Source organism: Falco punctatus, assembly GCF_963210335.1.
Source record: "Falco punctatus genome assembly, chromosome: 5".
Taxonomy (NCBI): Eukaryota; Metazoa; Chordata; class Aves; order Falconiformes; family Falconidae; genus Falco; species Falco punctatus.
In genome coordinates this window covers 890,989-896,988 of record NC_137584.1, presented here as the reverse complement: position 1 = coordinate 896,988, position 6,000 = coordinate 890,989, and positions in this window count along the sequence as shown.

The window sequence follows — 6,000 nt, the reverse complement described above, 5'->3', positions numbered from 1 at the left end:
TTTACAATGCTAATAACTTAAGCAGGCAGCACTTGACCAAGGCGTAAGTGTGACATGGCAAAAAAGTGATACAGAAACACAACTTGTCAGGCTTTGCATCTTACATCCAGATGAAGGAGGGCATCTGCAAAACATGACCTTTCCCAAGCTGTCCTACTTGACCTAGTGTGGAGCTGTTCTGGGAGTAAGGAGGGACAGGCACACAGGGAACTGATTAAACAGTGCGAGCTTTTGCTCCAGAATTTTGAAATTTTGCTGAGAATCTAGAAATCATTCTTTGAATTGCCTGCCAAAAAAAAAAAAAGCAGTTTACAGTTTTTATTTTACAAGCAACAATTTCAAGGAAAATTACTTTTTTTCTATCAAATTACCAATTTCCCATTTGGAGAAAGCAGGTTGGAAGGAAAGTTGTTAGCCAATCCCAGCCATCAAGCATCAGTTTCTTCATTCTACAATCCTACTTTATGAGTCTTTCATGCACCATTGAGCTCAGCTCTCCCACTCTACCTAATGGCACCAGGCACAGTGAGTCTCTCTGTACAGTCAGAGCAGGCTATGCAGAAATGGTATGCACCTCCACTAGATTGTAAGGCAAGGTAGCCTCAGCCATACACTCCAAATATGGACAAAGTTGTGGTATTTTGAATGTCCAGCACACCTCTAATTTTTAATGATGAGCTACACAAAACAGAATCAAAATTAATTATGAGCTCACTGTGTATTTGTCAGAATTGTCTGCTACTACTAGAAATAGCAATGAGCCTATATTATTACTGTGTGAAAAGCAGTACATTCAAATATTTTTTTAAAAATAGATGGTAAGTCATCATTTAGTATTATGTGGTTCTCACTATTCTGGTTTCTTTATTCCATGTAAGAATGGCAAAATCAAAAAAGACGTAGAGCACAATGATATTGCATCAGCTACTGCTGGTAGAAACAATAATAATACAGAAATTATTTGTTTATGTGACATTCTCAAAAGAATGTGACAAAAATGCTAAATATCTCTCTACATAAGCTGTTTCTAGCATCTGAGTCAGCCATACTACGTGATACTGCAAACTCTTCAGATTACATGAAGTTGGAGAAGTGCGGATAAACACAAATGTTATAATTGCCAAAATAAAAGAGTGTTAAGACAGGGAGAATCCAGCTTAAAGCCTAGCTTAAGAGACTGGATCCGTTCTCTTTCTGAAACAGCTTCAGCTGAGCACATTTAGAAATCTCCCTATAAATCATCTGTAGCAGTGTTTATTTCCTCCATTCTCAGTAGGTAGGCTGATGCCTTCATGCCTTGGAACCTCCTCTTTATAATAATCCCCCCTCTCCTTATATCCTAGATGACTAGAAATTCTTTTTCCCCCTTAATCTTTATTATTGTTTATATTGATGTATGGAAATTAATGATTGTAAGGGAAAAAGACAACTGTATTTAGACTGGGTTGCAGGAATAGCTGGCATAATGAAGAGCAGCTGGGACCTGGTTTGCAGTATTTTCCCAGTAGGTGCTCTGCAGAGGGGTATGGACCAGTGATAGCTGCAGCTTAACAGTCTGCAAAGACCTGCCTTGTCAGTTCCCATTCCAGACCTGTTCTGCCGCATTTGTTTGCCTGTTCTCACTGTTCACCCTGTCTTCACACCTATTTCCCAAAGCCTGTGAAAGCAAATCCCAAGTTAATGCTGGCACACGATGACGCACTAGCAGAACTGGTGCCCATCAACATTTAAGGTTGAATGAGCCGGGGAGGTAAACTCCAGTATAACGTGAGGGCTGTGCTGCAAAATGGGTCTGTGACGGTTATCTAGTGAATCAGGGAAGGGGTGCAGGAGAAATAGATACTATGTGTGAGAGGTGTACATGTGTTTTGGAGACCCACACAAGAGAAGAGTCACAGGGACAATATGCTAAAGAAGATACACCAGAATAGGACCTAAGGACAACTGTCTGCTCTCATTCATTCCCCTGGCCTTTCCCAAATGGCATCAGATAATCAGAGTTCAGCTGCAGAGCAGCAAAGATCACAAACCTGTGGCAATGCAGGATCTTGAGAAGGTCACCTGTTCTTTGGCCACCTTCCCATCTCCTTATCTTCTTTATTCACAAGCAGTTGGTTTGACTACTGGTTCTGGTATTTCTCCAGAAATTCCCCAGCTCTTCCTTTTGCCCCCCTTATGTCTCCCAAGATTACAATTGGATTGTACTAATTTCAAGATTTTCTCACATTATTTTTCCTAGCAGAGGGAGTGCCAGGTATTCCCTGTGTGACCTATTCATCTGGTGCCCACTTACTCCCACTTCACTGCAACATATTCCAGGTGATGGTGCAGGTGCTGTACCACCACTACCCGTGGTCCCCAGTCTGCATGATGCCCCTCTGCCAGTCACATGCAGGTGCTGCAGAAATGCAGCATCAGCGCAGGGCATAAGGAGTGTGTCTCCTACGGGACCCTGCTCCCCCAGCCTGCAACCCAGCATATCTCAGGACACATTTCTTGCATGATCCAGGGCGTGTGGCTGCATCCATCATATGATTCAATATGCAAGATTTCCACCCCAACATGTGGCCTAAGAAGCATCATACTGCATTTTATACTCACCTAATTCCAAGTTACATCCCAGCAGTTCGTATTTCCTGTCTTTCTGTGGGTTTTCTTCTCCTCTTTTTCGTTCTTTCTTTCCTCTTTTTTAAGGCAGCGGATGGTTGTCAAACATGTTATTTGCACAGATCAGTCCCAGTCAAAGCTGGAACACATTGCTGGAGTTTTTCCCTCGGGTTGTCTGGGAACTGCATGCACTGCTCTGTGGCAAGCTCTCCCTTGCCTTGCAACCAGCAAAAAGATCTTAAACTACCCCAGGTGCCAGCTGCATCCTGCCAGATGGTCAGGGATTTTTCTCTTTCAGTTTCAGACTGACCCAGCAAAGATGGCACGCTCCCACCAACTCTACATGACCCACTGCAAAACTATGTCCTCACTCCCAGGCAGCTTCAAATGGCTCCTTTCCCATAAACGTGTTACTGACACTTTTTTAAAAGATCTGGGAGGGAAGTATCAATCTTCATTAATTTGTGGAACAGGGACCTTGCTGTTACCGAATGATTTGTTCCCTCAGTGCCTGGGAGCACACTGCTACCTCCAGTCCTGGAAAACCCCTGTTCCAGGCACCAGAGGCACCTGGTGCAAAACTCCATGCCACGGACTCTCATCTCACCACACATTTGCTGGAATGCCAAAGGCCAGATATGCTGAAGATGCCATGCGTTGTCCTGGGGGCTTTGCTGACACCCTGCCAGAGTCAGGCTGGCAGGAGCTGCCGAGGCAGATGCTTGCCCATGTCTCCCAGCAGAAACACAGCCAAGTGGTGACTATCCAGGAGAGGGGAAGAGGTACGAATAAAGTCCTTCAAGTAAAAGCATGGTGTGGTCATGAAATCTGATTCTTTCCTAATTATTTCACTTAGCACTCTTAATGTTGCCAATTATACAAGAGGGTGCAATTATTCATGCTATTGGAATTGCGACAGGGGAGCAGGTCAGCGGACTTTTTATTATTAGATAAAGTTCATCTCTACAGAAATATTCTCATGGGCCAGTCTGTGGCAGCTGAATGAACTCTCACAGGAGTGATGAACCATTGCTAATTCTCCCCTGATCCATATGCAGAGCACGTTTCACCACCCTTGTCATCTTTAACACTACCAGCAAGGTACCTTTTAAAAAATCTGAAAGACCCTACAACAAATGCCTCCACAGTTCTCTGCCATGGGATGAATACAAAATTTTAAAAAATAAAAAATTAAAATAGGTGTCGTTTAATGCAGATTAGGAGAAGCTTAGCATGGACACACTGAAGTTAGTGTAATTGTGATAGAACAGAGAGGATAGGATAGAGCAGAACAGACCAGAAGTTACTTCTTTCTCCAGATCAATTAGCCTATATTCTGGCAATTAGTAGTAGTTAGAATCGATGATGCAGACAGCTCTATCTTTGAATCCTTTTTATTTACAGGCGTGTATACAATGCCCTGTTTCCTGGGCAGGGCAGGAATCAAGAGGAAATTTCCTCAGTCCCAGCTCTACACCTTTTCCAGCCCACACTCTGCCCAGAAAATTAGTTGGTTTCCCTTTTTTTTTTTTCCAGGATCATATTTCCTGTCCTTTTCTTTCCAACTCTTAGATTTTCTTGGACATGTAGTTCATAAAACTATTCCTCTCCCTCCCCTAAAAGAGTTAGTTTCTGACCAGGTTTGCAAGTGATCTACATTTTGTTCAACAGTTGTATCTATTTTGGTCCTGAATGCCATACAGTTGCCATATTCACCAGTTTTGATCAGGTTCCCCCTAATCTCCCCCATAAAAAAAGAACAGCCAAATGACCAAAGTTTGGTAACATCCAGTGACAGATGCCTTGAAGAAAGACGCAAGAAGTCTACACACAGATAATTAAGGAGAAATCTGTTCTTGGAGGAAGTGTCTGTTTAACACACTGTCTCTTGAATGGCTTCTGTATTCACTCAGGCAAAAAGCTTTATATCCCTTTTGCATTTTTCATGATATCTAATGTGACTGTAGATTTCTTAGTTATCTGTAATTGCCCTAATAGTAAATGTTCGATCTGCTTTTAATCCTGCTAGCCACTTGGACCTCTATGATATCTAGCAACCATGAACTTCACAAGTTTATTTTGCACTGTGTTAAAAAGGCATTTCTTTGGATTTTAAGGAGTAATAGCACTTTTTAGTTTAGATATTCACCTGGCACTACCAGAAAGAATATGCAACCTATTTACTTTCTCCATTTTGAGTATTACATATTCTGCCAATATGTTCCCACTTCCTTACCTTCTTTCTGAACTAAGCAGTCTTAGTCATTTCAACCATAACTCAGATGGAAGCATCTTCTATTTTTACAACCACCTCTGCTACCAAGGTGGCAGCTTCTGCTTCACACTTCTTTTTGAGACAAAGGAAGAAGAATTTAGACGAGAATTCTGGATGATGCCATATTTTATGATTTGTTTCTTCATGACATGTCAGATATGACTGTAACATGTTTGGTATTCAGCCCCATTCTTTGCACGGCCAACCTTTCAGTCCTCTCACCTATAGCTTCCACTGAGCTCTTCGGTTATCCCAATTATTTTCTCGATTATGCTGAACTGAGATCCCAACAATATTTATGAGTAGCTTAAATTATTCCTTCCAATGAACCGTATTAAACAGAATAATTTAAGCTACCTTGTATTCACTAAGAATAGAAATCGTCACTTTCCACATTATGATCTATTAAGTAGTTTATTTTATAAATCCTTTTTTCAAAACCTCACTCTCAACACCATAGACTTTGGAATAACCTCTTCGCTCAGGTCAGTGAACTTTTTCCCACTGGTCTTAGTTTTCAGCGAGGCCCCTGTAGTTCCTGCCTGAGCTCTGCTCTATGCCCAGGTTGACACGTCCACCCTCCTCCATTTGTTTCTTGCCATAAAATAGAGTAGCTGATTTCTCATCCTGTATATCATGAAAATTTACATCCAAACAAGGAAAAGTTTACACCCTGGATCAGTAAACACGTGATTGTGCTTATACTTCCTTGTACTTGGGCCGCTGAGGAGCTATTTTTGCTGTCGCTCTCCCAGTACAACATACTTAAGATGTTCATTATATCACTCCTTCTGTTTTCTGTAAACATGAGGTCCAAAAATAAATTTTGTCTGATTTCTTTTGCTTTAAGGCTAAAGTAAGGTAATACAGAACAAATTCTAACATTCCCACCAAAGGAGAAAGGGGGGGGAGAGAGAAAGAAGCATGACCTGCATATAAGTAGGACTGAATATGGCAAATCCTCTGCAGTAGGTGGAAGAATTTGTCTTTTTGGTTTTATAACCATAGGCACCACAGTCAATGCATTAAGCTATTCATAATGACATGTCTTGAGCCTGGTTCTCCCAGAGTGTAAATTGATTATAGCTACAGACATACAAGAGAAAAATGTGCAATTA